The sequence below is a fragment of the Anser brachyrhynchus genome, assembly GCF_964034855.1.
Source record: "Anser brachyrhynchus genome assembly, chromosome: 3".
NCBI lineage: Eukaryota > Metazoa > Chordata > Aves > Anseriformes > Anatidae > Anser > Anser brachyrhynchus.
This window is the reverse complement of record NC_137696.1, coordinates 112,610,819-112,633,600: the sequence shown is the minus strand read 5'-3', so window position 1 is coordinate 112,633,600 and position 22,782 is coordinate 112,610,819. Positions and strand designations below refer to the sequence as shown.

The following is a 22,782-nucleotide window of genomic DNA, read 5'->3' as shown; positions in this document are numbered from 1 at the left end:
TCAATGTACCACTGTGAACAGCCTAGCTTCATCTCCTTGATCACCTTCCTGAAAGTACTGTCAGGCAGCTATTAGATCCCTCAGAAACCATCTCTTTGGATGAACAAACCCCAGTCCATCAGTCTGCTCTAATATGTTATGCATTGGCCCCTGACTAACCTTGTGGCCCTGTGCTGAACTTTCTCCAGTTTATCAATGTCTTCTGGGGAAAACAAAACTGGAAATAATATTCAGTGCTGAGTAGGGGGATAATGTCCTCCCTTGGCCTCCTGACTCTACTTCTGTTCATACAGCTCATGATGCTGATGCATATCATTCCTTTCAAGGTACTCTAAGAGCACCTGTGCAGCCTTCCCCAGGTTTTCAACAGAGTTGCTCCCCATCCAGTCGGTACCCAGCCTGTGTTGTTGCAAAGGATCGTTTCTTCCCAGGTGAAGGACTTCATATTTTAGCTTGATGAATTTCATAAGGTTCCTATAAAACCATTTTTCCAGCCTTTCTAGGTCCCTCAGGATGTCAGCCTGTTCTCTGAAGTAACAAATCATCTCTCCAATCTGATGTCATCTGCAAAGTTGATGATGCAGCACTCCACCTGCTCTGGGGCATTGGTAAGGACAGTTGTACGATTGACCCCTGTGGTACCCTGCTAGCTATCAACCTCTAAGCATATTATGATCCATTACCCACTACTCTCTAAGCCCAAACATCCAACCAGAAATTCATGTATCTGGTTTTCCATTTATTCAGACTAGATGGATATGAGAATATTGTGGAAGATGGTGATAAAGGCACATATTTTGACTACTCTAAAGTTTTAAAGATATATAATGTATAAAGGTTTAAAATTGTGTTTATCAAGAACTAAAGTCAATGCAGATGGTTAGATATTTTTAAAAAAGATAGTTCCAGAGTTATTGTATGCAAGTGTTTTCAAAATAAGCCATACGGCATTTTTGCATATTTACTCATCCATGCATTTTTGTTTGGCTTCATTCAAATTTGTCTCATACAATAAAAGAAGCATTGCTGTCTTTGTTCCATGTAGCACATGTACCACCTGACCTATAATGAACTTCAATGACACAAAAAAGAGAAGCACTTTTGCACAACTTAAGCCTCTTCAGTCTTTACAACAAAAGATTCTCTATCAGACCTTTTGTATATTCTGGTGCTCCTTCCTCCTCCAAGTATTTCTGAAAAAAAAAAACAACAACAACAAAAAAAATTAAATGATCATGCCATTGTTTTTACCATGTCACTGTCCTTTATGAGTCACAAAATCTGCTTGTCATTACACATTTTAACAGAAAAAAAAAAAGTGTAAATCTCTGTCTTTAGTTTTTAGAATCAAATTATTTTTATTTATTTGTTTTTCTTTTCTTTTCTCTGCACACCTCTAAACTGTGAATTCTTTGCTGAACCACTATTTTACAGTAACTGAACCACAATGCTGTACAGACAAACAGGACCAAAACTGTCCTTTTTTGAAAAGGAGAGGTAGAAGGAATAGGTATCTACCACCAGAAGAGCTTTGGACATCCAGTACATGCCTGTGTGAGTGAAGCATGCAACCAGATGCACTCAAACAGGCAATGTTCCCCCAAATGGGAGTTAGTTCAACCATGGCTTTGTATTTAGCATTTCAGCAGAATATGTGTGCCTGCTACTATTAAGTATCAGAATGTCGTAGATTTTTAATGCAAGGCACTGATTGTTTCCAAGCTTTTTTTTTTTTTTGTGCCCCTGCCACTAATACAGATCTCTTGGAGACAGCTACTGGCTGGGGGGCCTCCGGAGGCTAACTGCTTATCAGCAACTGCATGCAGAACTGAGGTCCTCTCACCTTCAGGTAGTCAGGATGTGAACTAGCTCCAGTTCAGGAAACCTATATCAACATTAGCGTTATCATATCAGATTAACACAGTCTTGAAAAAACAGGGTATATGTGCATGAAATCAATGAAATGCCCACTAGCTTGTCTTGAATCTTAGCTGGTTTCTGGTTGGCCAGCCCTATGTGCAGCATGTGTGCTTGCATCTACCTGTTTTTACTGTGTGTAGGCAGCACAAAATTCTGTATGTGCACTAAAATGCTGAGAATCAATGCATTATATATAATTACCAAGTGAATCCTGATCCTGGACACACAAACACAAAAATAATAATAATAAAAAAAAAATCCTATTTTAAGGCATTTTAAAGTTTTGTTTTAGTCTGTAGTTTCTTTCCTTAACTGGGATCACTGAATTAGCAGAGCTGGCAGCATCATCTATTTCCCTGTGGTGGCAGACTCCTGTCCTTATGCAGCCATAACTTCTGTCTCAACCTTTCTATCAACTCTAGCAATCACGGTGTATTTTTGATAAAGGAACTAATAAAGGAAAAAGTATGCCCACCATATTCTACAGGTAAAAGATTTTAACAGTGTTGAACAGTCATCTCTCTGCCAAGGAACACTCCCTGCCCTCTTTTATTTACAGGTATAGATGTGAATTCAATGAACTAATAATGAGTAATGGTGCAATTTTGTGCTGGGAAGAGAAACAAAATGAAATATTGGATGACAAAAAAATAATAATAATAAAAAAGAAAACTGTAAGCTGAAAGCCATGAGAAGTGGCTGGAGAGTAGCAAATGAAGCTTGTAAAACTATTTCTCTATTTAGACTGGAAAGCTTTCAAAGCACGACCTGACAAATAAATAAAAAACAAACAAGCAAACAAATAAATGAATAAAATAAACGGAGGGAATGTCCATGTAAATAGACAGCTGGAGAACTGAAGCAGCAGAACCAAAATGTGTATGAGATCACTCATGAAAAACAGGAATCAAAACAGGACATTCAGGGTCTTAAACTGTTGCCCAGTTTTAAGACAAAAAGTGTCTTACAGATGAGAATATACTATGCTATGACGTATTTCTACATCCAGGGTCCTCTGTATCTCATGTAGTACTGGGAATTTCTTCCCTATGGTGAATTCTATAGGAAGTCTCAACTGCCCTATGTCAAGAAAATACTCTGTTCCAAAGAGGTGTAACTTATCTGAATTCTTGCAGTGCTGAGTAAGAAAATAAACAATAAATAATTGCAAGTAAAGGCTTTAGGAGGGATGAATAAAACTGATGATTATTTGGTATATGACATCTGTGTTTCAGACAGCATTATGCCACTTTTCAGACATTTTTGGGAAAAAAAAATAAATAAAGTGTCTCTTCAGTCACTAGCATCTATCCTTTGCCTTACTCTCTTGAAAATAGATGATATTGATCAGTAGCAATCTTTTCTGAAATAGGCAGAAAGGTATAAGCCTATTAAATTTATGTTATTGAGGTTGAATATGATTAAAAAGAATAATTAATTCCTCCTAAATTTGTTAGCTTTTTATCATAATTCCCTATTTATAACATTTCCTTACACAACTTCAGAAGCTATTTGTATTTCTTTTTATTTAATTCTGTGGTTTTCACCTCTGGTATCCTAAAAGAGGGACCAATGTTTTTCTTATTTTGCTATTAATATTATTTTGAAGATATTAATTTTGAACCAATCAAAACCTTGAAAATTATGTTTTCTGGGGGAATCTTAGTCAGCTATGTCCAATGTCTTTTGTTAGTGATGTTTACAATTACTGCAGAAGTTTTAATGTCTCAATATCAGTATTTAAATCTCAAATCATAACATTTTTCTTTGAATATGAAAATTGGAGGTCTTTGATTAAAAGATCAAAGAAAGAAAAGTGAAATGGGAAACTTTTGAACAAATATTTCTAAACAAGTCCTCTGCTAAAGGGAAAGAAATAGAACAGTCTCTGACTACCCAGTCTCTCAGTGTTCTCTGTGAGTTTTCATATAAGAGTCCAAACAACATGGTTCAGTGCAGGAGAAAAAATAAAGTTCTGAATATGCAGCCAGCTATTCAAGTGGCTCTACTCTGGCCAGTGCCATGCTTAGCAACTAAGATGTCAGCTAGGATGCTTGCATATAAGTTGAGTTACATTTTAAAAATGGGATTTCAAAATTAGCACTTTGAAAAGAGTTGATTATAATTTTTCTGTGTCCTTTAATAAGAATGAAGTTAGGACTAAATTATTTCAAGCCAGTCAGATCGTTTAGAATAGATATATATAGTAACTATCCGTATATGTTTGAATGTTTTTCTAATTTATCAACAGAAATTTTGTTATTGATGTTGCCTGCATTTCTTGCATCATCTTCAGCTCTGTTTGAACCCCGAGGGCCCAGCATTGTGTCTTGGTGAATGTTTTACAATGACTGTTTTCTAAAACAAATGTATATTTGGGTTGCCTGAAGTCATTACTGAATTCATGTTGAACTAGAGAAAAGAAAAGTAGTTGGATATGTCAGAATAAACCAACTCAGGCTAGATTCTTGAGTATATGAGATGTGGTTTGTAAAAGGTAAGAAAAGTATTGATTGCCTCTGAACATCTCTGAAGAATATCTTAGTCAATGGGCTGAAGATTATCATTGTGTCAAAAGAAATAATGAGTTTCTAATTTTTGAAGTGGTCATGTGTACCTACAACTTTCTTCACGTTGAAAAAAAAAAAAGTTCAAGCTGACCCATAATATTTTACTTCACTTCTTAGTTCACCCATCAAACCAAAACACCTTTAAAATCAATCAGACAAACAAACAAAAAAAACACACCAAAACACCTTTAAAATCAATCAGACAAACAAACAAAAAAACCACATGCATATTGTTGGTTATCTTTAAATAGAAGCGAATTTAAGCATTTCTCAGAACATGATTTCCTGAAAATATTATTTAAACTCTGCATGTATGCACTACTGGAGACTTTTTGAAATATTTTTGATTTAAACAAATGTTCTTTGAGCAATGTATCTGAAATGTGAGATACTTAATAATTTTCGTTTTCTTTCTTTCTTTTCTTTCTTTCTTTTTCTTTTTCTTTCTTTCTCCTTCTCTCTCTTTCTCTCTCTCTCTTTCTCTCCTTCCTTCATTCCTTCCCTCCCTATTTATCTCTCAGTCTGTAGTCTTTTTATCTCTTTCTTTCTAAACACAGAAATTATCCTGACTCCAGGTCTAAAATCCAATTATAAAATAGTTTATTGAAAATATGTTTGTTACATCACAGACAATGAAGTGGAGATCATTTCTAGTGCCACTTTTGAGTTCTAAATCTCCTATTTCTCTTTATAACAGTTTTCTGCTTCTTTGCTGTTTATTTTCCATCAGAATACAATCAGGTTCTTAGACCTCCCCTCCTAATTTCATCAAAATGGTAATGAACTGAGTTTGTTCAATTTTAAAGAAAATTGAACTGCTTCTTGAAGAACAACATAATAAGGAGATGGACATATATTTCTCATACTTTTGAAGTTCAATATAATTGTCTAAAAATATGTTGGGGCAAACAATATAGAATATGCCTTGCCTGATATTTTAAAAATAATAATAATAATAAACACAATAAGAAGCAACACAATAGAATTTAATTTGTTTGAAGGCTATGATTAAATGTGAATGTCAAACCTGAGAAGGTTCACAGAGAGATGCCAGAAAAGCAAGCTTGCTTTTTTTTTTTTTTCAAGTTTATGTTCCTATGGAGAGTTTAATTAATATCATTTATCGTGAATCCTTACTTACTGATTGAAGGGAAAGAGAGGCAAAAAGGAATTAGGAAAAAAAAAAGATGCAAAAATACATACACACTTAAAGAAATTATTGAGCATTTTCAGAACAGGTGGAAGAGATTGCTTTTAGTACACAATTTTTAGCAACTGTACGATGTTATTCATTACTGAGCTCTGAGTTTGTAAAGGTAATTATTATGTTCAGTGATTAAACTTGTCCTGAGCTTGTACTGTGACCTTCTGAAGTTAGTACAGAAAATTAAGGACTTAAGAAATAATTTTGTGCTGGTGGATACTGACTACAGGTGACTGGTGAGACTATAGGTAGGCAGAATATCATCTCTAAAAATTGTATCAACTGAGCTGACTGACAAAGATATACCTGCTGATCCATGACCTATACACACAAGAAAAGGCACTAAAATTTCATTAAAATAATTTTATACATTTCAGCTTTCTCACATAGAGAAAAATATGAAGGAAGAGTGGTGGAGATTGAAGATATCTTAATAAAACAAAACTAGTTCTGGGATAAGTAATAGTCTCTTAGTAGTGTGGACAATAAACATCAGACAGACTACAAAGAGAATAGGTAGGTTCACCCAATCTCAGTGTAGATATCTGCATAGATAGATAGATAGATCTGCATTATCTTCTTTCTCTCTCTCTCTCTCTCTCTCTCTCTCTCTCTCTCTCTCTCTCTATCCCTTCCTTCCTGGTTATATGAACTTTTCTTTCAAAATAACTGGTCCATATGGAAATTGTTTTTTAATACTTGTCAGCTAATGATATGTTTCTGTATAAAAATATGAAGATTTATTCCCATTTTGAACAAAATCATTATTTTCTATCTAATATAACAGTGGGTGTTCCCATTATCCATGTAAATGGTTAGTTGTTTTAAAGCTTACTAGGCTCTTGAACTCACCAACATATTATGGCAATGAGTTCTAGAAGTTAAACAGATTTCCACTGTGAAAAACAGATGTCTTGCCATCAGTTTTAAATCTGTTCTTATCAATTTACTTTAATTTAAGTTTAAAAAGGTTAAACAAAAAGCCTTTGGATTTGCTGTTTCACTTATTATTCCTTTGACTTTATGCACATCTACATTGCAATGTATTACTTCATTAATATTACTTTATAATATAAATACAATATATATATTATATTAATATATTAACATTTTGTTTTATATTAATATAAAATATAATATTATTTATTAATTACATTAATGTTAATATTTAGCATTATTAATATCTTTTCAATCTTTTCTTTTGTCATAAAATGTACATCTTCTTTCCTTTACATTTGAAATCACTTTTATCAAAAGTGATCACCAAAGCAGGATAGTCACAAGTAAAATTTATGATGAATCCATAAAGAAAGTATCATAGGAGCTTTCATGGATAGAGAATTATCAAGTGGAAGCTCTCAAAGTAGAGATGAAATGATTGAATTCATAACTTCTTTAACCAGGAGTCAGGTAATCAAGAATGAGAAGAAAAATGGTGACTTTCAACAGCTCCTGTGACCTGTGTGTTAGCCCTTGATGATGTGGACCTCTGTGGTCCACTTCATGAGAAAGGTAGGGGCTACTTCATTTTCCAGTGAGTCCTGACTCTGTGTATGAGGCATGAAAATGCACAGGTTGAAAAGGTTTCAAGAGCAGATGAACCTATAGTCCTACCATACTCTGTCAAAGTGGTTGAAATGAACTTTCATATAGCTGAGAGAATTGAGTTCTGACTCCCTGACCTCTTTTGGTTTCACAACTGATGTCAAGCCCTGACAATACTGCTGCTGGCAAGGTTATTTTCTTGACTTTCCTCAACAACATGAGCTTCTTCCAAGCATTTTTAAAATGACAGCTTTCATAACCTGACAGGGAAGAATTTGCAACTACAGCAGCATCTGTGATTGCTGATATTCAATCCAAACTCTCAATTTCTCCTTCTTTTTTTTTTTTTTTTTTTTTTTTTTTTGGTGGCAGACACTGAAAAAGAGCAGCCACAAGGAAGAAATGATGTCAGTCTGGTTTTAGAGTGAAGGAAGTACTCCAAGAAGCAGAAAATGAGGGACTCCATTCTCATGGATACTCATGGTATATTATGAAATAGACTTCTGCAAATATGCCTGTAGTAGTAAAATAAACAGTGCCATAGCCCATTTGCTCTCTATGAAACTGACTGTTTTAGATTGGTTCAGTGCCTATGAATTGTTTTGAAGATTTGACCTGACGCAGAAACCATTAAGGATTGTTCTAACAGTGGCTAGTTTCTTGCACTGCTTGACTTGCTAGTACATATATACAGAACTGGCACAGCCAGTGCAACTGCCCACAAACAATTTACCAACATTTGTGTGCTTCTCCTTCTAGGCTAACATCTGTGTAGACATCATACAGACAGAGCTGGATTGCTATTATTGGTATAGGCATATTTCCTCTGCTTCATCTCCTCATTAATAAATGGGATAGGAAGGAAAGGGGAACAGTACTTCCTTTGTCAGTGTTTCTGTTTCTTTTCACTTGAGAGATGTGAGGATTTAGATTATAGCTGGGTGATTTAAGATGCTCTGATGTCGCAGTAGTCTGATTTTAATAAAAAGAAGGGCAGTTAAATATTTTTAGTTTCACCTTAGAAAAACAACACATTTTTCTTTAAATAGAAATCTGTGTTACATGGATGCAGTAAAAAAGAAGCTTATCTCCAAGTTTAAGAATTGCCTAGGTCACCTAATTTCTAAACACTTTGAAGCGATTCATCATGCTCAGCAGTAAGTAACCAACCTGGAGGAAGTACATAATGCTCTGAAAACAGACGGGATTTCAGCTGAACTTAGTTTTCCTATCATGGAGCAGTGTGACTTCAAGATGAGAAAAAAATTGCTCATGTTGAGCTCATAAAATAGTTAGCTCAGTCACTTAATTATTGCTAATGCTATATGATATCCCTGTAATCAGGTGCTTCGCCCTGCTCTCATGCCACTAAAATAGAGCAAATGATCTCAGCGCATCATCTGCTTTATGTCTCTGCTACTATTCATTTTTGAAACTGGCTGAGAATGTTCATGTATTTTCATTCACTATAATTGTCTCTGGTACCTCAACAGAATTGAAGACAAACCTTGGCTTAGCAAGAAAAAATGTCACTCTGCCATTCTAAGCTAGAAATAGTGATGGTGACTCAAAAGTATATTCATTTTCAGAACTGTAGTTAAATCACTAGAGTAACAGCAACAAGAACTGCAAAATCGTACTTTAAGGTCCAATGAACAAATGAAAAGATTTAAGGTCAATATTAATAGTTTTTCTGTAATATTGTGTTTCATATGCTGAAATTACACGCTATTTATAGTTCATGCTGTGGGAGCTGAAGTAATATATTGCTTTGGCAGACCTGTACTTCAAGTATATTTATAAAGTGGGTTTGTATTAATATGAAAAGTCAAATAGAAGTGTCCACATTTCACAACCGATGAAGCCAAGATGGAAAAAAAAAAGGCAAGAAAAAACTATTTTTTAAGAATGTATCTTGAATCACCAAGGTGATTCTCCCCCTACATTTTTTGATGGGACACTACAAGGTTTCCAGTGCATTTTGAACTACATCATTTTGGCTTCTACAGAAGAGTGTTTGACAGTTTTTAGTAACAAAAGTGACCATGCAGATGATGTTTCCTGAATAAGCTAACATTCACAGAGATGTTACAGAAGACAAATTCTCGTCTTTTTACTTAATAACTCAAATTCTTTGACTAATAATCTATCCTTAATTTAGTGACATTTACTGCACTGATCAGCAATATCATACAATTTCTACTGAGTGAGTCTCATTTAATTTCTGTAATAAATTGGCAGGTCTATACAAATAGATGATTTTCCCACACCTTGTTTCTTTCTGAGACAATCATCCATTCTCTAAACTGAATGCTGAAAGGATCCTTCACTACCTAAATAATTCAGTACTGTTAAATAGCACCTAAGAAAGAAGTTAGACAAATGAAGACATATTAATAAATAAATAAATAAATAAAGTTTCTTAACATCTCTCTATAATCTGAGAAATTGAAAAGATTTCCCTGTTAAAGGTACAGCTATATAAGGATATATTTTAATGTGAACATTTGAAATTCTGTTTACATTATACAAATTATTTAATCTTAAAATCCAGTTTCATAGTATAGGTGTTGAAAATTATCTGTATTTATTTGTTCACTAAAAAGTAACCAAATATATAAAGTGAATGAAAATACTAATTTCTGAAAATCTGTTAAAGCATATGTCAGTTATTGAATCTAGTCTATGAGGGATAGTAGGCTGTGGGTATCGCAACTAGAAACATATTTATAGAAAAGGAAAAGTGTTCTGAGAAAGGGAAAACTCATTCGGAAGGACTGCTTCTTGGGCAAACCAACAACGTTACAACATAACTCAATTCTTGAATGTAATCTTATAACTAAATAGTCCTCAACATGTGATTTATCCAAATGCACTGTCAGCTACCCCTGGATGAGCCATAAGTCCAAACTGGCAATAAGTCACAGTATGCTGAGTAGTGTACAAATTCAAAGATCAGCCAAAGGGTTTGTACTCTGGTTTACATGATGTTTGACTCTGAGAGGGATGGGTTCATAGAGCACGAAAGAAGCATTAACAGCATAATATACTTAGAATGGAAATTGATATAAACTTCATAAAGGACTTTTGCACAGCAATCTTGAGAACTCTGTTATAGCTAAAGATTCCTATCTCCCTAATGAAGCAGCTCTCTTTGGCTGCTTACAGCTTTGCCTAATAAGAAAATATGGGAGGCTATTGTCCAAGTCACCATCTGAAATTTTGAATGTATCAGTTAAGGAAAACACATTGCTTTTAGAAAGAACTGCCTTGAAACTATTGAACTAACAGGCATGAAAAATGGAAACATCTCTACTCTTGGTGAAAGGACAAAGTGTTTGAAAGAGGAGACTGACTGCAATTTTTACATAAGGAATGTGAGTTTTTATCTGCCATGAAAATTTACTCAAAATTAATAAAACATATGAACATTGAAAATGTATTATTTTGAAAATATGTGAATAAACCACTTTGTTGGAAGCTTCTGAGACATAATTTCGTATTACTAAACGTAATTGAACAAGAAAAGTCTGAATTTCAGTTATTCATAAGTTAATTATGTAAAGCAAATAATAATGTTCTGCTATTTAGTGAAATGTTTTTCTATTTTAATGCTGCATTATCACAGTCATTTTATTGTCCTCTTAATTTCAATGTTTTTTAAATAGATATAAGTATTTACATTTTTCTGAACATCATAGTCAATATGTTTATCCTTTAAGTACAACACAGTTCTATTTTTTTTCTTCCTACAAAACCACAAAATCTACTGCTGAGTTCTAAATTTCAGAAAAACTGAATGATCATAGACAACAAGCATCCCAAATGTATCATGCATAATTATTAGATTCTTTCTCCATTTGTCCTTCTGCTTCCTACAGTTTCAGTTGCCCAGTGAGTTATATATTTGAGAGGAGGAAAGAAAGCTATTGACTACAGAGTCAAATTCAGTTAATATGGCTCACACTAGTAGGACAGTGCTTGTAACACAGCAGGTTGAATTTGCTGTCCCTTTTGTCCATTACTGCCTGTGAATATAACCAACAAATGTTTGCAGTCAAGTGTTTTTCATTGCACTGAAATTCCACGGTATGAGATTCTTGACAAACTTTCATGACCAAAATTCTCTTTTTTAAAAAATGTACTCTTTTCCAAAGACGTTCTGCTTAGGCACCACAAGTAAATGAAGTACTTAAAAAAGTATATCTGCTGAAAAACATGAAAATACACCCTGTCTTGGTATCTGAAGTCAAGTGTAACCAAAGAAACAACCTTCTAAAGGAACAGCAAAAGACCAAGTTGTTAGCTTTCATATATAAATGTATACACTCCCTGAGAATAGGTTCTTCTAATTGATTGCCAAGTCCATGAGAACACTCCAATACATTATTTTCTGGAAGCAGAAAGCATGACTGTGGCTTTGAAAGAATTCTGCTGAATATGCAAGGTTAACATGGTGTTTAAAGGCAAAAGAAAAATTCAGCAGGGGAACTTTTTTTCTTCAAATAGTTGCTACAGTAATCAGACTCCTGTTTTATAACTGGGTTATCAAAGGGACAGCACTCAAAAAACCTCTCTGCTGTATTCAGTACCTTGTTCTCATTACGCTTGTTGCTAGTAGCACTAATCATCCCTATATTTTTACACTGAACAGTGACATTGTGATTTCAGCCTTGAGAGCAGAGGGAGAGAAAAAGATGAATCTAGCAGTCTTTCAGTTGTATAAATCTTTTGGGATCAGTTATTAGGAGATAATGATTTCAATACATTCCCACACACCTGTAATTGTCCTAATTCTCTACCATTTTCTTTAAGTTATAACTCTTTCCTGTGATCTTTCCAAGTTCCTTTGCTGGTTTAAAGAGAGGCAGGCAGAGGGGGATGTGTTCTGGTCCACGATGCAATTTATAATGTACGACCAAGTAGTTGCCCTTTGGGTTTGGGCAGAACTACCCAGTGAGTAGTTTAGGCATATCTAGGTTGTTACAGGATGACTCAACCTTCTTTAAAACAAATAGGTAAGAAAATGCAGAAAGTAGACAACAAGGTTTTGAGAGGATAATTGACGGAATAGAGCCATTTTAGAGCATTTGATTATATGATGTACTGATGATATTAACAAACTGGAAGTAAATCAATAGCCAGTTGCCATGCCTGAAAGAGTCAAAAAAATATCTATCAGGTATTTGTGTTTCTGAGAGAAAAGGGCTAAACTATAGAGTATCTGGACTTTTGGACAACATGTGGCTGGTTTAAATCCAGAAAGAGGGTACTAGCATTTAAGTTGCCAGCTGGAAAGATGACCTGACCTGTCTGAACTCCTGGTCCATCCTTGGAGCTGTTAGCAAAAGTTAGCTGTTTTCAGGCTGGCCTAATCCAAAACCATAGTAAACGGCTACAGAATGTCTAGTGCTCATATTTGTGCCCATACCCTGGCATTACTGAGGCTACCAGTGAGTTTGTAGCCTGTTGCTCCTTAGGAACACCTCTGAAATGGCCTGGGGAAATGATTGCAAACAGAAGTCTGTGGGAAACTACTTCTCAGTACACCTGGTACGTTCAACTGAATAAAATATCAACACAAGCAAGAAATAACTACAACGCATTCACGAAAAAATCCTGAGGTCTGACTGTCTTCTTGTTTGTGGCATGTAACACGAAAAGGATGATGAAGAAAATGAAGAAAATTCTTTTTACTACATATTTGGATGGCATGACATGGAAAAATGTAACATTTAACAAAAGCACCTGCATTACTGCTATCTAAGGATGTTGCCCCTATCTGTGGAATGGTTTCAAGTACCAGCACTGGGAATGATATCATTAAAAACTGTTTACTACCTAAGGCTGTCGCTCCTACAGAGCTGCATGAAGCCTGAGGTCAAATTTGAACTGAGATGTTAGAGACAAACTTCCTAAGCTAAAACATGAATTCAAACTCTTTTGGGATATTTCAAGGAAGACAAATGGAGAGACATCCTTTATTTTGAGGTCGTTACAGAAGGAGTAAATACCCTGGAAGGAAAAGAAGGAAAGGGGGAAAAATGAACTGCTGATTGTGAATGGTTTGATACTGAGTTAGTTTAAATACTGAGAACATACAACAATTAAACCAAAAGCAAGATTATTGCTAGATACATTTTTGCTAGATGCATTTTTAACTCTAGTGGCTGAATTACACTGTGCATGATTATTAACTAGTACAAGACTTATATCAGGCAGTTGCTGCTTAATTTTACCTGACAACACTCAGTTTTCAGTATTACTTTTTAATATCATCCACCAGAAAAAAAATGTTGTTAGGAAATTAGAAATGGATTAGAAAAGTGATTTGTTTTGCAATTCCTCAGTTCAGTCAACAACAACAACACACACACACAAAAAAAAAAAAAAGGAAAAGAAAACCTGGGAATATAGGCATTGTTATTTCAGCATCTGTAAGAAACAATTTAAATGAAGGCCAAATTAATCAATGTGCAGATAGCCATTTTTACATATCAAACTTGCCGTTATGCAGAAAGAAAATAAAAAAACAAACAACTCTACAGTCTGACTCTAATTAAAGTAGGAATATTATTGACTCATAAATCAAGGAGGTATTGTTTGCATTATATAGAATACACAAAGTTAAACTCAGTCTTAGAGTAAAGCATTGAATTCATGACATCATCAAATAAGATGGAGTAATCACCAACCACTAATTAATAATTTTATGGTAACCTTGTTTTCCCTGTACATGAAGGTTTTTACGAAATAAGATATTTTATTCTCCCCCCACCACCTTTTTTTTTTGGGGGGGGGGGAGGGGTGTAGAAATGAATATTTAAATGGCTGTTTCCAGCTAGAGTTTTCTGCTCTTTTGGGACTGAACACTTCTAATTAGGTTTGTATAGCCCTTAGCCAAATTACTAGAGAAGACTTTTCCCTGTTTTCTATGCAAAAATGTAGGCCAGTCAGCATTACACAGAATTTTCTCTCAAAAAAAAGTACACTCCTCTTCTAAAAACAGATCCTAAGTCTTAGGATCCCAACATCCTAACAGACCACTTCTGAGAAATCAGAACAGTCTGGACAGTGTGGTTACTTCATACGGTGTGATACTACATTTAGGTTTAGATAATTCTAATATTTTATTAGAATTAAGTGAAAAGAAAATGATTAAATGCAGGCTTGCAGTCAATATGAAGTGGAATAATTAGTCACAACCTCTTTTGCTATTAGTGGCTGAACTCTCCTTACCCAGACGTTGTACTAAGCAGTGTAACAATGAATGGGAGAAAGAACTTTCACTGGGGCATATCCCTAGAGAGAAGGATATCACAGGTCTTTAGACCCCTCACTAAACATAAGATGCTCTCTGCTCTCTGTCTGGACACAGGATTGAAGCACTGAGTCACTCAAATGTTACATGTAAACCAGCTCCTGGCAGTAGATATCATTTTGCTCTTTCTCTTGTTCTGTTATTTTTCTGTTATTTTTCCAAAGTAGTAGCTAATAATAGAATAGAATAAAAATAATAGTAGTAGCTAATAATAATTTCCCCTGCTTTTTGAAATGGACCATGGCATCTGTGCAATCTTTCTCCTTCCTGTATGAGCACTCCCCTGAGTTTCCACTGAGTCCATCCAGTTTAACCACCCTCACAGTGTCGCAGATAACCTCATCATCTTCATTCTCAGAATGTCCTGTTACTAATCTCCAGCCCCTCCACTAAACCTCTGCCTCCTCTACTACCAACAGACTTGATGCTCACTGTGATGGCAGCTGTGTGTTCACTAGCATAGCTTTGCTAGCATTTGGGAGCCAGTGTGCATCAGCTTTTTCACTTCGGCTCACTGGTGCATTGTCTTAGTAACAATGGGTCCAGGGCAGATATAGAACAGAAGGTTCAAGAGACTTTACACTGGGAAGGGATGGAATAACATCTAGTATCTAACTAACTCATAGTAGTTAGAAGTGAGTGAAAATGAATATTTTCCCCAAACCTCTGATTTAAAAAAGATGTACCAATATAGTTCCGCATGTTTAGACTATCTATGCAAAAGTCTGTGTTTGATCGAATCCTGCATAGATAGCTTTTAGCTTCAGCAACATGCTGAAGGGTAAATTCTAGAAAGTTAAATATGCATGGTGCAAAGATATAAATGTACCCATTGATAAGGTTTGAATTTACTAATTGTAGGAATCCTTGAACACTTCTGCTTCTGCATAATAAAGATAATAGAGATTTCTGATTTGGATAACGCATTTGTCATAGCTAATACAGAGAAAACTGAAGCTGGTAGAATGTATGAAGCTAGGGGTGATAAATACATGAACACAAACTTACTCTTACCAGCATTCTCTTCATAACTGAGCAGTAGTGGGATTATAGGAAAAAAATAATTAAAATCAAACAAAGCTGAACTGTAGTTCATCCCTCAAAGCCTGTCAATGCAAGTGAATCTTTAAGCCATGAGACTCTCCTTAAAAGTCCTTACCACTGAATATTGTCTGCCAAGATGAGAATAAGTAAATCTTGTGGCTTGAATAGACTTACACTCATTTATTAACACACAATTCACCCAGGTTGTCAGATTTCAGAGCTAAGAAAGCCTGTCTGGGTAAGGAATGGGCTGCCACTGTGACTATACCAAGAAAGCCTCTAAATGGAGAGAGCTTATATCAGAATAACAGCTCTTGAAACAGCAGTTTGCATTGCTCTTCTAAATGAAAGGTGCTATATCAAAACCATCAAAAATATATATCAAAAAGAGGGGGGTTGTTTGTTTATGTTTTCAGTGTTACTGCTTTTTCTTGTCTTCCTTTGTTGTTGTTGTTGCTGTTGTTTGGCATACATATTGGGCTGGCTACGCTAGGTTGGTAATTACTAATAGGTAATTCTAACATCAACATATTAAAGCTACAGAAGCATTTAAATGCATGCTAGTCCAAACATTCTAGCTTCCTAATTAACAGTAAGAAGAATGACAATGAGCTCTTAAAAAAACAAATCTCAGACTATGCAAGGCTGTAAAAATCATCATTAATATTCTGAAATATACCTGAGAGCACATCCGAAGCCAGTAAAGAAATTTAGCACAAGTGTCAGCAAGATTGCTGGAGATTTTTGTTCTGCATCCAATTAGAATCAAACAACTTAGCAAAGATGAAGATCTTAACTGATTCAAGAATATTATAAAGGAGATATTTTATAAAATTAGTTTTTATTTTTATTATAATATATATATATAATAATTAAAATTAAAAATATGTATAATTGTGAAGGCCTTGGCATGTAAGAACATTTGTTTCATGTAATACACTTGCAATATTTTTATTACAGCTTCTTGCAATATGTCTGAAAACCAGACCTGAAGAACAGTTCATGATTATTCCCAGAATCATGTACCATTCTTCACAAACAACTGTGAAAGAGAGGGAGTATTGCACCGGACTTAGTGTTCAGTAGGTAGCGGCTATTATTATGAAATGTTTATGTCACATTACACCAAAATGTTTAAATAAAAATCACTGTTCTGCTACTTTAAGGTACTATATAAAAAAAGCCATTAGTAGACCAGAAAATTATGTTGTGATACTGTTATCAGTACCTTACTCCAACTTAGATGATCCTAGTCTGACATTGAAATGGCAACAGACAGAACTCAACAGCAACATTTTATTTTCTGTTCTAGAATAGCATAGTCATATTAGACTTTAGTACGTTAATGAATTCTGACAAAATGTATCTAAAACGCAGAGTACTTGTGTTTGCAGTGCATAAAATGGAATAAAGTAGAAGTGAGAAATAAAATGATAAACTTCTTAATTGTTCCTGATGTTACTGGTGAAACAGAGCTGGGAGCCAACTGATGTTTTGAGTTTGCAGCAAGTTATTTTCACAGATATTTTAAGTGGCTGAACCTCCATCATTTTTTATTTGTAGTTTGAAAATCTGTCAGATGAGCTGTCACCTTCCATTATTAATTAAAATATGAAGAATAGCTCTGTTACTAATACTTTTCCCCCTAAACCTGAAAATGAATACAGGACAAGCTTTCATACTGTGGTTTGATTCATTCAAGAACTACTCTTTTGGACGTGTTAGAAGATCTAAACAAACCCCAAATCAATATGCACATGGCTTTGTTCCACAACCCTAGGCACGGTCTTGCACATTCTTTTAACTTTCAGGGTGGGGCTATATTATTTTTGAAGTTTCTTTCTCTACTCCATAAGTAATAAACAGGAATAAACTAGAAACAGCAGAAGCAGAACCTTATAAGCAGCCACTTACAGCTGTAATCAAGCTGTCCTTAATAAATTCAAGAACAAGTTGAAAACTACCTGCCATCAGGCCTGAAAACCAGTCCTCTCTCCTAATTTAAAGCTGAAAGTCATCCAACTTTCTAATGAGGCAGGGGCTCATTAGGAGTTCTCTGTTCTTAGGGTTGCCAAAATTTAAGGTTCTGGATATTTTTAGTTTATAATTTATATGGTTTTATTATAGTTTAACAAAAATAATCTGAATGGGATTTGCAATACATCCAAATATTAATCTATTAAAGACACCAAAAACTCCCTCCTCCCCAAAAAAAAATTAACAGTACAGCTGTTTCAGAGAATAAGGCCATGAAAGGAATACATCATTCCACTAACATGTAAAAGTATTGATTTTTTTTAACAAAACGTGCTTAGATTGATAAATTTAAGTTACGAAACGTATTTAAGTTCCCATGAAAATCTACTCAAAGTTGAAAATGATTCAGCTTACATAGAATCCTCCTTAAATAGGTCTCTCCTTAACTCCAAAGAGATTTTATTCATCTTTAGCACAGAGATTGCCTTCCTCTGTAAACCAATATCTGTGAAATCCATTAAGTGTGTATCTCTTCCATACGGCATATTGAATTTCACAAAGGGTGACAACTTGTAAGTGCCAGTAGTTATTATATATTGCTTGGTATGACCAACAGAGTGGATCTAAATTTTCCACATTTGTAAGACCGTATAAAAAAAAAAAAAGGGCCTTCCAGTTACAGCAGTTACTTGGTGACCTAGACATCAGAATGCTTGCATGGAACTATATATAATTCTCTGATTGTAGTAAATCACTTAAATTCAGTCTTTCAGAGGAGACTACCAACTACATGTTCCTCATTTTCTGTGTGTCTAACTTGAGACTGTAGGCTCTGATTTATAGAAGTGCAAATGCAGTCAATAGAGATTGTGCTTTGAATATATAAAATGCAATATGAACACTCTGCAAAATCAGATTCTGCATTTCTTATTCTGGACACTTAGAATTTCTAGATCTCTTGCATTTAATCTATAAAGGGAAACAAGTCTTACTTTTTAGAGTGGGGATGATATACTGTTCACCTTACAAGATGCTATGGAAATAAATTCACATCTCTATGTGATACAGACAGATATGATTTTACGGGATAAATAGGGGCACTGGTTCACACATCATCATGTGATATGTAGAGAAGAGGATGCAAGATAAACTATTTTCAATCACTTTGAAGAAATATAGTTCAGTAACATAAAATAGATACCATCATAAAATAAGATTAATATTTTAAAATTTAAGTGTTTATTCTGATCTTTGACATGATTGTAATTCTTTCCTATATAGTTCTTTTAGAATTTTTTTAAGAGTTCAAGTTATCTTTTGAAAAGCAACAAAATAAAACAAGGATTTTCTGTGTGATAGACATTAAAAAAAACTTTAGAATATCTACTCCAGACACCTAACCCAGGCATGCACTTTAGCTTCTATACATTGAGAGAATTATTTAGCTCTGTGCGGGAGGTATGGAGTTCCACACAACGGTGAGGAAATGCACAGAGATTTCTGTAATGCTATTTTTAGAATGGGAATGACAAAAATCTTTGGTGCAGTCATTTCCTATATATTATAGCACAAATTTGCTAACTCCACAAGTCAGAAAGAAGAAAGTTTTCTATCATTTAAACAGGATGATCCTTAATTAAAGTATTTCTTGTTTCCTTGTATTTTCTGACTTTTTTTTATTTTTGTATTGCTCCTGGCAAAATGAAAATTAAGCTTTTAGATTATTTGTTGTCTGTAAGCAGCACAGAATAAAGTAAAATAGAATATTAAAAACAAAGTAAAATAAAATCTCTGCGTAACCTTGTATCAGTAAGACACTTTACACTGTAAGAATTCACCCTCTTCTGAATTAATGGGCATTTGCTACCACCATTAAAAAAGGCACTCAAACTTGTATGTTTTATGCTGTGCCAGATTTGTGCCATTTCCTTCAACTAATAAGCCATTTTAAATAACTCCACTTATAAATATAAATTATGTGCTATGTATATAAGAAGCTTGACTGAAAAAAGAAAACACCTTTGTAGGTAAATTCCAGTGTTATTCACACAAGTTTCCTCATGAAAACTACAATCATATCTGTCAAATCAGCTGTTGTTTAACAGAACTGTTGATAAAAATCTAATTCTCCATAATTTATTTATTTTTTAATATGATATTATTGAATATCTGTCCTTGCTGACTCTTCTGAAAATTGAGTGCTCTGTTTTTTCAAGGAAAGAAAAATACTGCTGCTGCCACCCGTGGTGAAAACATCCTCATGTACCTTTGAGGGCCCAATCCAACTCAGCTGAACACAATGTCTATCTTTTGATGGACTTCAGTGCATGGTTGAACCGGACCTGAAGGGAAAGGCTGACTGAAAAATGAAATATATCAAACTCTAAAAGTAAAAGATCATCTCAGCCAAAGTCCATACCATGTCAGCTTTAACGGGCTGAATCTGCCCTCAGTCCTTGGACATTCTTTGAACCTCAGAATCAAAGTGGTGTTTAGTGCAACATGGTGATAGGGAGTATGCAAGGAAGACAAAAATCACAATAAAATTTAGTGCAAAAACCTATAGATAGATACTTTTACATGCAAGAACATGACTTGCTCTAACCAAAGGCTAGAAATTCTTATGATTTTCAATGCTTTGTGCATGCTCCTGAAAATATTAAAAAGAAAATAAAAATTCAGATATATAATTGGAGAAATCAACATGCACATTTCTGATTATGCAGACAAATAAATGTCCCCATATAATGTCACTTTTAATAGAAAACCTTTAATGTAGCTGCTAAAGTAAAAGAATATCCACATGGGGTACTGCAGGCTGAATTCATTAGTTCAATTAAAGTAGCTAGCTCTGCACAGCTCCACTCAAAGATTTGGAAGGAGACAGCTCTGCTTGAACATTTCATTTTAATTGTGATAATATTGCCATTCTCCTCATGAAAGTCTTTAAAGGGTGAATGCAAAATACTAAAAGATATTCTTCTTTTATTAAAAGCAAAGAAAAGAGGAGGATAGTCTTAAATATAAGAGAAGGAAATCATTAACAATCAAATATAATGATAATATTGTAATGTGAATTAGGACATCATGAATGCAGCTCAGTACTGGAGTTTATCAGAAATTTATACTATTTTCTCTATTTTCTTTTTTTTTATTATTATTATTTTTTAATGTCTGTGGAATAAAGTAAATTCAGGTTATAGAAACACAGGGAAGCTTTTTTTTAATGAAATTTACGGAGTGCTGAAAAGCTAACATATTTCTTTTACTAATCAGTGGGGAAAAAAAAGTTCTGTTTTTCTCCAAAGCAACTTTTGCTAGCAGTAGCTGAATTAGTCAACAATAATTCATGGAATAGTACCAGTTAAGCCAAGTTTACAGTTATTTTATGTCAGGAAAGCAATGCAAACCAGAATGGGTGGTTCTGATTCACAACTTCTAATGAAGCTGTCAGAAAACTGAACCAACCATTTAGTCACAGCTAAAATGATAATCTTGTCATAGTGCTTCAGTTTTTACCTTTTCTTAAATCTATATAAAATATTTTCAAACTTTCAGAGGAAGTACAGAAAACAGCTTTTCTGCTGCAAGCATGAAGAACATCTGTTTTTCCACAATTCACTCCCTGTGATGAATGGCTCAAGTACAGTCTCTAGGAGGAAAATTTTGCCTTACAGCACAGAATATCTCTGGAATAATCCTTTGGGCTCTTATTCTGACCATTTAATATTATCTAAGCTGTGGTTCTTGTTATTGTTTCAGATTAAGTAAACACAATTTTATAACAATAAAGAAGCTCCAGCCATAGTAATAGATAAGTTTCCCCAAGGAAAAGATGCTGTTCTGATAAAAACACTGAGTAATGCATTGGCAGTGCTCTGTGCATCTTGGAAGACAGTAATGCTCCAATGACTGAAATTCGTCCTTGGGAAAGTTGGTTTTCCACTTAAACATCCTTAAATTACCAAAATTTTTGCAATGGTAATTCCCTCACTAAAAGGCATATTTCAGCATGGATACTACAGAGGGCTGCAGGGTACTGGGTCAGTTGTCGGAAGAGGCTCCCTCTGGTCTTGCAGATGTCAGTAAACTCTCCCTGAAACACAGTAGCTTCAGGGATAAACAACAGAGACTTCAGCTTGTCCTGCTATTCTGAATTGGCCTGACAACTTCAGATATGAGCAAGTGACAGAGATTATAATGGTTATGTTGGAAGTATTGGAGAACATGCTAGAAGGTGACAAAAATTTTTCATCCTTAGTAAGGTTCAGGTAAGTAGGAGAATACTGAGCAGTTTGGGTGGAAAATTCTGCTGGAATTCATTTAAAATTTAGAACCTGCTCAACACAAACTAAAGCTACTATTAAAAATCTACTTCAGCAATGTTGTCTTCCTATCTAATGTGCAAGATCATGACAAAATACTGTTTTTAATCAAAGTCAGCAGGCATGTTAAACTGTTGAGACTGTGTCATTTTAGATCATATAATTCTCTGCTGCAAATCAAGAAGCGCATATTTAATATCTGAGCATGAGAGACACCTTGCTGAGATCTTTGGGTCTATTTCTGTGCTTGAAGAGAAGTAAACAAAAACAACAACAACAAAAAAAAAAACACAAACAAAAACAAAACAACAACAACAGCAGCAAGGTACTCCCGAACAAAAGCATGGTATTCCTTATCTTGAAAGGGAATTTTTTTAAAGAAAGATGAGCGCACACATAGAATGCAGATAGGTTTCTGTGCTGGCCCATGAAGGGTTTCTAACATGCAGTAACCTGGTCTGCAACCCTGATCCCCACATTGCCTCTGTACTTCATATTTTCTAATCTATCGATAAAATATAAAAATATAAAAAAATAAAAACAGTATAAAACAGTAAAAACAGTATTTTGTATAAAAATATAAACAGTCCGTGTTGAGGTTTTTCAAAGAGCAATATGCTGCAAAAAATCCCCCCCCCCCTTTTTTTTTTAAACCTTCTGAGATTTCTCAGTCTTGTCAGTGCACCTGCAAAAGAAAGCAGCCCTTCACTCAGAAAGTAGGTTTGTGTTCACTGGCTTCAGAAACATCTAACTGGTAAGTATAAACGTGGTGATGTCTGGCAGGTGGCAGCATATGATGATAGAATCAAAACACCATGGCCCAGTGCCTTATTGTAAGGCACTATTATATTAACTACAAAAAGCATTTATGCCCCA

At 34.6% G+C, this 22,782-nt stretch overlaps 1 long non-coding RNA gene across 1 annotated transcript in view; it reads right to left on the bottom strand.

Moving 5' to 3' along the window:
- The window catches only part of LOC308193466, a 134,316-nt gene that overhangs the window by 6,143 nt on the left and 105,391 nt on the right, over positions 1 to 22,782 (bottom strand). The window contains exon 4 of the long non-coding RNA XR_013949660.1: positions 1,063 to 1,193. This is a non-coding gene — a long non-coding RNA (uncharacterized lncRNA). The remainder of the gene's footprint in view (positions 1 to 1,062; positions 1,194 to 22,782) is intronic.